This window comes from Anomaloglossus baeobatrachus, chromosome 2, assembly GCF_048569485.1.
Source record: "Anomaloglossus baeobatrachus isolate aAnoBae1 chromosome 2, aAnoBae1.hap1, whole genome shotgun sequence".
Taxonomy (NCBI): domain Eukaryota; kingdom Metazoa; phylum Chordata; class Amphibia; order Anura; family Aromobatidae; genus Anomaloglossus; species Anomaloglossus baeobatrachus.
In genome coordinates this window covers 548,849,083-548,861,491 of record NC_134354.1, presented here as the reverse complement: position 1 = coordinate 548,861,491, position 12,409 = coordinate 548,849,083, and the positions used below count along the sequence as shown (strand labels likewise).

The 12,409-nt window shown below is 43.2% G+C and overlaps 1 protein-coding gene across 2 annotated transcripts in view; it reads left to right on the top strand.

The window, feature by feature from the left end:
* MYO16 (myosin XVI) overlaps positions 1-12,409 on the top strand; it is a 926,147-nt gene that overhangs the window by 810,565 nt on the left and 103,173 nt on the right. The window lies entirely within an intron of this gene.

Below are 12,409 nucleotides of genomic sequence, written 5' to 3'. Positions count from 1 at the left end.
GGGGGAGGTTACACAAAAATGGTTCAAATACCATTACTCATTACTAAAATAACCAGACCTAAACTAAAGTTTTGTACCACTGCCCAATGTATTCCTTGGAAAATCCTTCCCTAAAGACTTCCACGTGATGAATGTTCTTCATTATTTAGATAAAAAGGAGTTCTCCTATCTCTTTTCTTTTCAATGTTTTATTTTTGGATTTTCAAATACAAACAAAATAACATTTTCATTAATGAATATGCATATCTCATCAGAATATATTCAGTAGATGAAGAACAATGACAGTTTACATTACTTCATACCCTGGCCATTATTAGATTGAGCTAAACGGAGAAAAAAGAAAATAAAAAACAGCGAGGACTGCCATGGGATGTATTCAAATCAATTATCAACCAAGTCTATTCAACAAAACTACACATAAGACAAGGGGAAGGAGAGGGGTAAGTGGGAGGGGGGGGAGTGGGTACGGGCATGAAGAAAAGGTGGGCTCTGAGGGCATTTGAGCGAAAGAGGAAGGGATTGGCGAGGATTAGTACTGCCTGTCACTTACATACTCCAACCTAGTATTACTCTTCTACTGCAATTATAGAAAGGTATCCTGCGGATTTCCTGAAAGCAATCCAAGGGTTCCAAACCTTGTAAAAAGAATTTAATGTGAGCTGAGAGAGTGAAGCCAGTTCCTCCGTTCGAAACAACAGGTCCATTTTGCTGAGCACCTGCTTTTTTGACGGAATATTAGCAGTGAGCCAGAGGATGGGGATCAAGAGTTTACTTGCTGCTACTACAAAGGCCGCCAACTTTGACAGAGAATTATCAGCTGGCCAAATCGAGAAATTGAGTAAGGCCATTTCCGGGGTAAGTTGAATTTTACTGCCCACAAGAGACGAAACAAGTATTGAGATTTCTCGCCAAAAAGAACTAATTATTGGGCAACCCCACCATATGTGAATATGTGAATGTACGTCCCCTCCTCTGCACCACATCTCCAGCACAGCGAGGAAGAGAACAAGTACCATTGATGCGACTGCACCGGCGTAGTGTAGTGTACCAGGAGTTCTCCTATCTCAAATCACATTTACTTCTTGAAGAAATGCTAATGAACATGACTAATTGTGTGAGTTTTGGACAAACTGCAGGATGATCTTTAAAATGCACTCTAACCTTTTCAGGATAGCTTAATGTACTCTAAAGTTTAGAGAGTCACATTTGTCCAACTGCTTGATGTTTCATTTCTTTTTGCACAACTTGCTGTTCTCTAACAAAGAGCTTAATGGCAAAATTCCCAACACGGTTCAATTAGAATTGGCATTTAAAAATACCTCTTCATCATGATGTTCACATTTTGACATAATAAGACCTAGATAGCACCTAACAATTGATCAACAGTATCTCGCCATTTCGAGTCTTCAAGTAGGATGTTCTCAGATGGAGGTGGCAAATGAGCTTTGTCATGTCATACAGTGCCAGGGAGTCATAGAAATAGACGTCCTTTGGCCAAATCCCACTCTGATGACCACTTCATTGTGAACAACCAGATGATCAATGCCGCACAATGGCAGACACATTTAAGGAAGTTGAGAGGCACCCAAGTGTCACATCAGACCATTTTAAACCATTTACAAGTACATCAGCGTAGTCTGCATGGTAGACGACCTGCAAGGGTACCTGACCACACCACCAGACACAGGCGTCATTGTCTTGTATTAACCAGAGAGCATCTATACTGGATGAGAGACCAGTGGCTCTCAGTGTTGTTTACTTATGAAAGTCGATACACGCTGAGCAGAAATGATGGCCACCAATGATCTCAGAGGCATTAAGCAGAGCGCTATGCGTCAGCCACTGTTGTCACGAGATGAGCCTTTGGTGGTGGTGGTGTTACACTGTGGGCACCTGTGTCTAGACAATACAGAACTGCCCCACACTTTGCGAATGGTATTTGATACACTGCCAATTTTGCACGTTTTCCCAACTACAAAGAATGGAGAGGTCTATGATTTTTATCATAAGTACGCTTCAACTGCGACAGACAGGATCCAAAAATAATCCAGAAAATCACATTGTATGACTTCTAAATAATTAATTTGCATTTTATTGCATGACATAAGTATTTGATACAATAGAAAAACAGAACTTAATATTTGGAGCACAAACCTTTATTTGCAATTACAGATGTCAAAGATATCCTGTAGCTCATGACCAAGTTTGCACAAACTGCAGCAGTGATTTTGATGCACTTCTCCATACAGATCTTCTCCAGCTCTTTCAGGTTTCTGGCTGTCACTGGGCAACATTGAGTTTCAGTTCCCTCCAAAAAATTTCTATTTGGTTCAGGTGTGAAAACTGGCTAGGCCACTCCAGGACCTTGAAGTGCTGCTTACAGAGCCTCTCCTTAGTTGCCCTGGCTGTGTGTTTCAGGTCATTGTCATGCTGGAAGACCCAGCCATGACCCATCATCAATGCTCTTACTGAAGGAAGGAGGTTGTTGGCCAAAATCTTGCAATTTTTGACCCCATTTTTATCCTCCCTTTCATATAGTGCAGTCGTCCTGTCCCCTTTGCAGAAAAGCACCCCCAAAGAATGATGTTTCCACCCCCATGTTTCACAGTTGGGACAGTGCTTTTGAGGCTTTGCTCATCTTTCTTCTTCCTCCAAACACAGCGACTGCAGGATTTTAATCAATGACAGCGTAGTGTGTAAGTAATGGTAGTCCTTGAGACTTTGGTCCCAACTATGTTCAGGTCATTGACCAGGTCCTTCCATGTAGTTTGGGGCTAGTTCCTGACCATTCTCAGAATCAGCCTTGCCCCATGAGGTGAGATCTTGCATGGAACCCCAGACTGAGTAACATTGACATTCATCTTGTGTTTCTTCCATTTCCTAGTAATTGTGGCAACCGTTTTTGCCTTCTCACCAAGCTGCTTCTTATTGTCCTGTAGCTTATCCCAGCTTGTGCAGGTTTACATTTTTGTCACTAGGGTCCTTAAATAGTTATTTGGTCTTGGCGACGATGGAGAGGCTGGAGTGTGATTGATTGCATGTGTGGATAGGTGTCTTTTATACAGGGAACAAGTTTAAACAGGTTGAATTAATACAATTAATAACTGCAGAATAGGAGGGCATCTTCAAGAAAAAAATAACAGGTCTGTGAGAGCCAGAATTCTTGCTAGTTGGTAGGTGATAAAACACTTATTTTATCCAATAAAATTCATATTAATTATTTAAATACCATGTAATGGGATTTCCTGGATTTTCTGGGTACTCTGTCTGTCACAGTTGAAGTGTACCTATAATAAATATTAAAGACTTCTCCATTCTTTGTAGGTGGGAAAACTTGCAAAGTTGGCAGTTTACCAAATACTTATTTTCCTCACTGTATGTATTTAAATATGCATTATACTCTGTGTATATATATTATATATGTGTCGGTGGAAAAAGACTAGAATAGAATAGAAAAGAATAGAACTTGAATTTCATTAATTGAAATTTCTGCACATTTGGGCTTAGGAGTCGAAAGAATGGTTGTAATCAGTGACTGAAAATGAAATCTGTCCCCACACAGATGTAGAGAAGCTTGTTGATCATTACTTAGGGCTGCCTGCTAAACTCCTACAAGTCATATTGAATTTTTTCTCATAAACTTATATAGAAATCTGTTTAGCACCTCCTACTTTATGAGATGCCACCTATGGCTTGTATAGTACCATTTTGAAAGGTTCTCTTCATTGTTAAGAGCAACTAAAACTTAGTCTTTTATATATAAAGAAAGGTGCAAACAACGGGCCATGATGACTCCGCACTACTTCACCAGAGAGAACCAGTGCTTGTAGACCGCTCGGGTGAGGTGGACGACGCTTACTGTTTTTTTCAAGCAGCGTTCACTGCCCCACAGCTGCCATCGTAGATGTAGTAGATGTAAAATAACTGTAAATGGTATATTACTTCTTCCGCCTTCCCGACAGATATGGCAACATTTATACGGTTCTACTGCTGCTGTTTCCCAGGGTACTCTGCCTGGCCTATCACAGTGACTTGGACCTAGTGTTCCAACAGCCACTCCCCCTGTATGACCCCTGACTGATAGAGCCCTTCTCCCGGTATCACCTCTGACTGACTGAGCTTCTGTCCCCGTATCACCCCTAACTGACTTAGCCCCTCTCCCCTTATCACCCCTGATTCACTGTTCTCTTTCCTTCTTTATCACCCCTGATTGACCCCTTCTCAAAGTATAACCTCTGGTCGACTCAGCCCCTTCTCCCCCTGTATCACCCTTACACATTGGAGGACATTTATAATTGAGTTTGCATCAAAATATGGGTGCCAGCTTATTCTATAATACTTACAATTTAATATACTTTTTGTCAGCCCTGGAGTAGTACTTTTAACAGAGTATCCTGACTTCCGGTCTTATAGTCACCCTCCGGTATTTTCAAAATTCTTCGGCACTGCTCCGGTCCCACAGCGCCATCTAAGGCTCGTATCTTTTGACTGGCCAGAAGCCAGAGTTACATTACAAGCACTCAATATAAGTCTATGAGAGCCATGAAACACTGAAGCTGGAGACTCAAGAGAGCTTGGATGATAGCGGGAGAAGACACCACAGGGTTAGTATAAGGTAATGTCAGGGATCTTAGATTAGAAGCACCCCTCCAGCGGTAAAATAAAAAAAAATTCTGGAGTGGTGCTTTAAGAAGTGTATTACCTTGTATTATACCTTGATATTAGCAAGTTTTACCCCACAGTTAGTGGTCTTGTATTTTTTTCTATGTAGCTACATGGTAGGCAAAGAATGATTTTCTCTGGTGGGCCCAGGGTGCTCCAGTCCAATGCTGGAGCAATCAGTGGGGATTCAGCTTCTTGACCCCCACTGATCTGCTTGCAATTAAAAAGGCACTAATACATAACAGAAAATGATACATGTTTAGTTACTCTTCATGGCTTAGTTATTTGTGTGACACAGTGCTGTCAGTTAAGAGCTGTATATGTCGCGGGCGGAGGAGGGGACGCCGCGCTCTCCCACTGCTGCTCGGGTCCGGCTGCCGCGGCTGCTGCGGCCTGCTGTTGCTCGGTGGCTCGAGTGATGAGCCGGATCCCGGGGACTCTAGCGGCGCTCCTCGCCCGTGAGTGAAAGGGGGGTTGTTGGGTGTGGGGATGGTTTATTGTCCGTGACGCCACCCACGGTTGTGGTGATTTGGTTGACACCACCGCTGCTCTGTATGGGGATCCCGGGAAGGATGGTATGGAGCAGCCAGCTGTTGTGTTGCCCCTCCGTGGGTAGGGGTTGGTGATCCCGGGCCCCAGTGAGGAGGTGGGAGATGCAGGGCTTGGTGGGCGCAGGGACGCGGGGGCAGCGCGGTGCCTTGCGGCACTGTGGTACTCACTCAGCCTGAGACGTTGACACAGTTTTACGGTAAACCACACGGCTGGAAAGACGGTTCCCACGGACGGCTGCACTTGCTCTCCCAGTAGGTAACGGTGATGTCCCTTTGACCTGCACCTAGTGTTTCTGTGTTGGTAGCGATGGGTTCCCACCGGTAACCCGCTCCCCGGCTTGGATATGGGCCGGAGGAGCCCTGCTTTGCCCGCAGACAATGGCCCCGAGGAACTGGTACCCTGGCGGCGGCGGTGTTCCTCCTTAATGGTTGGACTTTTGCCTTCAGTCGGGACTTGGTTGTTGGGGGATCGACGTCCCCTTCACTGACGGATTTGGCAAATTATGGCGACTCCTAGCCTTGCCGGGGTCCGAGAGGCCCCTGCCCTGGTGCTGACTGTCCTTCGTATACTGCTCCAGACCGCCGGGCCACTACCCGTCCGTGGTCCTTCCAGCAACCTCCGAGCAGTCCCCCTCCAGACGATCACCGCTGTTGCTGACCTTGCTGACACTGTCCTGCACTTAGCCGGAAAAAACTTCAGGTCTTTCTACGCTCACTTTTACTCTTTTCTTCTTTTCTCCACTACTACTTCACTTTCACTTAGCTCCTCTACCACTTCCTTCTACTTCACTCCCCTAGCTTAACTCATGTTTACTCCTCTCTGTCCCTAGCTGGACTGCCTGGTTCTTCCCGCCTCCAGGGCTGTGTACTCCTCGGTGGGCGGAGCCAACCGCCTGGCCTACCCCCTGGTGTGAACATCAGCCCCTGGAGGAAGGCAACAAGGATTTTAGTAGCTTTGGTGTTCCTAACTGGGATGTAGGGTGTGGTGGTGTGATGACCTGTGACCCCTGGCTTGCCCAGGGCGTCACATATAAATAAATGTAAATCAGTTCTCAGATTTGAAAGCAGGTGGCAGCTTTCTGAAAAATTTCACCTTCAGGAAAACTCTTAATTAGCTTCATGACAGCCTCCTCTGAGGACACAGCTTGACTCAGTGTATCCTGCATTTACCCCTCTACAGTATTGAGTCTGTGACTAGCTAACTTCATACTTGACTTATAATTTGATAATTACTTCTTGGAGAATATGTTCCAGGAAACCTGGTAAATAATCGAGACATTTTATCTTGTCCTTCCCATAGACTTATCTGCACTTGAAGAAAATGGCAAGCTTGATATTCACATGCAGAGTATGTTTATTTGAATTTCAATGGTCTGTGTAGGTTTGGGTGATGATTTATTATTTATGGTTTCTTTAGGAAGTCTAAGCTATTAGCCTTTTATTAGTGTATTGCATCCATGACCTCTCTCTACATCAAGGTGAAAGTAATGATAGTCAAATAATTTATGTTTGCTGTTAAAACAAAGCAAAACACTGTGCTCACTATAACACAGAAGGCAAGGAAGAACAATTTATTTACTATTCTAAAAACTTAATGTTAAATAATTAATCTAAGAATAAGACATTTCTTGATAGTTTTTTACTCTAATCGCTATGTAAAGTGTTCTGGCAGATGATGTCACAGTCGTCCAAACCTCAGAGGCCTAACTTCTATGTGACAAGGTTGTTTTTACACACAAACATATATATATATATATATATATATATATATATATATATATATATATATATATATATATATATATATATATATACGGTATATGTGTATATAAAACATAGGTTATCCATAACAGCAAATTAGTTAAAAAAATACGTGTGATATACAATAAGCATTAAGTATCTCCATGGGAACACCTGTATGGCAGCCCATGATACTTTAGCAATCCACAGGAACTGAAAAGAAACTGGAGAAAAAAGATGGACTTTTTGCAAAAATACTTGGAAATTTATTGATCATTAAATAACATAGTAGAAAAATCAATATATCAGAAAATTATCACAAAGGCAGAAACACTATTGGCACATAGTTACAACCAAAAAAGATTACATGTGACCTAGAGGGCAATTACAGAGTGCAGAATTGCACATAACAATTGTAAAACGACATGTGTCACAAAACTCAATCGGAATACATACCAGGTAGTAACCAATATACAATGTATAGCAAAAGATAAAGTGCCAATAGTGCGAGACAGAAGCCTGGGATCCCCCCTAGGAAGGTGTAACGCGCGTTTCACGTTTTACAAGGTACCCTGCTTCATCAAACTAAGGAAAAGTAAGAATATCCTCTCTTGAAGGACCTTTTAAGTCTACCATGTGACATGTCACATGGCTAAGACTAACCAATCAGTAATGGCCTTTATGGCGCATGCGCGGCCCACGCCGGCCCACACAGTGAGCGTGCATGGCGTCAGGCAGAAGAGTGCACGAGAGAGGACGTGATGACGCGTCAAATACAGCCCCCAATCGTATACACCGCTGCCATGGAGACATCGCCGAGAACGTCGGGAGGTATGCTGTGGGCCACGCATGAGCACACATCAACTGCTGGAACTTGGGGAAAACCAAAATGGTACATAGAGGCACCAATGATACCTATTACAAAAAGTGCATAAGTATAATAGTTCATATGCAAAAATGCCGTCAGGAATTACAAGTCATTGCATAACAGTTGTGCTAATCCGATGTCAAAAAATTCTTCAAGAGGAAGTTTCATCATAGTCACAATCAGACTGCACGAGGAGTTCAGGCAGTTGCATGGTTAAAAGGAAGGTCCATATCAAACAGGAAAAACTAGAAGAAAAAATAATTAAGTAAAAAATTGTAAAAAGAAGAAAGACTGACATGTTAAAAATATTATTGAAAGAACTCCTCATAAGCGTAGAAAAATAAATGCCCACTTAAGAGGAGGGGGTGGGAAGGGCAGGAGGACTACAAAAAAGGAGCGAAGCTAAGGGACTCAATCAAACCAGATGGAACCATCGTACCCAACATGGTCTTCCATTTGGTTTCCTTCTGGGCAAGAATATTTTTAATGTTACCTCCTCTATTACCACTGTGAGCAACATCAATCTCCATCACCTGCAGGGATTTCGCATTACACCCATGGTAAATACGAATATGTTGTGGGAGTGTCTTGAGAGTCGAAATTTCGACCACTGTCTTGACTGCACCAATGTCCCTTACATGCTCACGTACTCTAACCCGCAGTTCCCTTGATGTGAAATTTATATATATATCTTCGGGCAACTGCAAGTAGCGTAGTAGATGACATTAGAGGTTGCACATGAGATATAAGATCTGACATCAAATTTCCGACTACCATCTGCTGTTGAAAAAACTTTGATGTGAGAGACATTAGTGCAGGCAAGACATTGGCCGCAAGGAAAACAGCCACATAGGGGATTCGTGGACCCAAAAGGGTGAGGAATCACAGGCACATAATGGCTTTGTATCAACCAATCCTTTAAATTTTTTGAATGTCGTGCTGTCATGAGGGGATAGTCAGGTAAGAAGGACTTCAAGGTGGGATCAGATTTCAGTATGGGCCAATGTTTTTTCAATATGGATATTCTGCCACTCATGGTTAAACATAGAAATTAATCAAACCTCTCCAAGCCCCATATCCGCCCGACCAGATGACTGCTGGAGCTCCCGTCTCTGAGTGTTATTTGCCCTTTATGGATATAGATATAGATTATAGCCTTTTTTAATAGATCGACTGCTTTAGCCCCTAGTAACCAGCCTAGTTGTTAGATCAATAGCCTGGGCCTGGAAGTTCTTGGATGCAGAATAGATCTGCTTCGCCCAGAGAAATTGCCCGACTGGAATGGCCTGAATGGTGCTATGAAGATGTGAAGAAGAAGCGTGAAGAAGGGAATTGACCAAGGTGGATTTTCTATATACGTCAGTTTGTAATTGACGACCAGGGTCAATCCCAATCAGAATATCCACAAAATCAATTTGCTGTAAATCAAATTTATAAGTGACAGTGGTCGACATTTCGACTCTCAAGACACTTCCACGGCATTTTCGTATTTACTAGAGTTGAGCACGGTTCGCGGTTCTCCAGTTCGCGGTTCGAGTGATTTTGAGGGCTGTTCTAGATCGAACTAGAACTCGAGCTTTTTGCTAAAGCTCGAAAGTTCTAGTTACGTTCGAGAACGGTTCTAGCAGCAAAAAGCCAAGCTAATTACTAGCTGGCTTTCCGCTGTAATATTGTAAGTCACTCTGTGACTCACACTATTATGAAATTTCAGCGTATAGAGTGCGGGAACAGCGCATTCAGATCACTGCTGCTGGGATAATGGCGATTGCCATTTTTTTTTTTTCCTTGTCTTCCTTCCCTAAGCGCGCGCGTGTAGTGGGGCGGGCCAGCATGTCAGCCAATCCCAGACACACACAGCTAAGTGGACTTTTAGCCAGAGAAGCAACGGCATGTGTGATAGGATGTCCATGTCACATGTCCCTGCATTATAAATACGGGCATCTGCCTGTCTGGACGCCATTATCTGCCTTCTGCGTCTGGGTGTCAGTCACCGCTGGCGTAGCTCCTGTCTCCGATACTGCTGTGTACGCTCTATACACAGCGCTATACAGAATAGGGATAGCAGTTTCTTTCAGCTCTTGTAAGGGCTAATTACAGCAGGCTCAGAGCCATAGGTGACAGTCAGGTCCGTGGAAACAGATTTTAACAGCTACACAAGATAGCGTCTGTGTAGCTAAGGTCAGGGATTTCCTCGCTGCATTTCTCAATTAGGAAGGATAGAAAGTGAGGCTTCCTTTCCTCTACCCAGACCCACAACCCTGCCACTGTACCCTTCTGCCCTTTGCACACTCAAGCTCATTATTACTAAGCCATTATAATAGCAAACACTGAGTAAACTTAGTGGCATCCTAAAAGTGGCTGTTGGACTTCCATTAGTGTCCCACTAGTGCAAATCTATTTGCAGCACCTCTGCATTGCACACTCAAACTCATTGTTACTAAGCCATTATACTAGCAAACACTGAGTAAACTTAGTGGCATCTAAAAGTGGCTGTTGGACTTCCATTAGTGTCCCACTAGTGCAAATCTATTTGAAGAACCTCTGCATTGCACACTCAAACTCATTGTTACTAAGCCATTATACTAGCAAACACTGAGTAAACTTAGTGGCATCCTAAAAGTGGCTGTTGGACTTCCATTAGTGTCCCACTAGTGCAAATCTATTTGCAGAACCTCTGCATTGCACACTCAAACTCATTGTTACTAAGACATTATACTAGCAAACACTGAGTAAGCTTAGTGGCATCCTAAAAGTGGCAGTTGGACTTCCACTAGTGTCCCACTAGTGCAAATCTATTTGCAGCACCTCTGCATTGCACACTCAAACTCATTGTTACTAAGCCATTATACTAGCAAACACTGAGTAAACTTAGTGGCATCCTAAAAGTGGCGGTTGGACTTCCATTAGTGTCCCACTAGTGCAAAGCTATTTGCAGCATCTCTGCATTGCACACTCAAACTCATTGTTACTAAGCCATTATACTAGCAAACACTGAGTAAACTTAGTGGCATCCTAAAAGTGGCTGTTGTCCTTCCATTAGTGTCCCACTAGTGCAAATCTATTTGCAGCACCTCTGCATTGCACACTCAAACTCATTGTTACTAGGCCATTATACTAGCAAACACTGAGTAAACTTAGTGGCATCCTAAAAGTGGCAGTTGGACTTCCATTAGTGTCCCACTAGTGCAAAGGTATTTGCAGCACCTCTGCATTGCACACTCAAACTCATTGTTACTAAGCCATTATACTAGCAAACACTGAGTAAACTTAGTGGCATCCTAAAAGTGGCAGTTGGACTTCCATTAGTGTCCCACTAGTGCAAAGCTATTTGCAGCACCTCTGCATTGCACACTCAAACTCATTGTTACTAGGCCATTATGCTAGCAAACAGTGAGTAAACTTAGTGGCATCCTAAAAGTGGCAGTTGGACTTCTATTAGTGTCCCACTAGTGCAAATCTATTTGCAGCACCTCTGCATTGCACACTCAGACTCATTGTTACTAAGCCATTATACTAGCAAACACTGAGTAAACTTAGTGGCATCCTAAAAGTGGCAGTTGGACTTCCATTAGTGTCCCACTAGTGCAAATCTATTTGCAGCACCTCTGCATTGCACACTCAAACTCATTGTTACTAAGCCATTATACTAGGAAACACTGAGTAAACTTAGTGGCATCCTAAAAGTGGCAGTTGGACTTCCATTAGTGTCCTACTAGTGGAAATCTATTTGCAGCACCTCTGCATTGCACTCTCAAACTCATTGTTAAAAAGCCATTATACTAGCAAACTATGCTGCCAGTTTAAGGGCCGTAGTTGCATTGTCAGGGATAATTATTGTTGTTTATTCTGCTGTTAATAAAGCTAGACCACAGCTGTAATCTACACCACCTCTCAATTTTTACTACCACATTTTAAGTGCACAATCTTGTCGCAATCAAAATGAGTGGCAAAATGACAGATGCTGGTGGAAAGGGGAAGAGGCATGTTGGAAAAGGAAAAAAAGGGTTTGTCCATGGGGAAGGTGGCAAAGCTCCATTAACATCTGCTGAAGATAGACCATCTTCCAGAAAAAGTAAGATGTCTACTACTTACCGTGGACAATCCGATGTGCTCCATTTTTTAAGGACACGAACAACTGGAACAAAGGTAGATGATGGCCAAAAAAGGAAAATGCTTGAATGGATCTCAAGTGGTCCAACAAGTGCTCTCTCCGCCACCTCAACTACCGCATCCAAAAAACACCAGTCCTCTGAGTTGTCATCCCAATCAAACTTGCTTTCTCCCAGCTCTGAAGTCTCCATCCGCCCTGCACAGTATGGGGAACTGAGATGGCTGAGTCTGCAGAGCTGTTCAGTCACACTATAGCCTGGGAATCAGAGGTCTGCTCCCAAGCTACAGTGAGTACAGACCAGAAAATGGTCTGCAGTGATGCCCAGAACCTTTGTGACTCTGATTCAGGCCGTGAGGACCAAGTTTCTGAGCATAATGTTGACCCTTTTTCACAAACTGTAACACCTGTTGTTATAGACAATGATCAAGATACTGATGACGATGAGACGCAGATACAAAATTGGGATGACAACTTAAA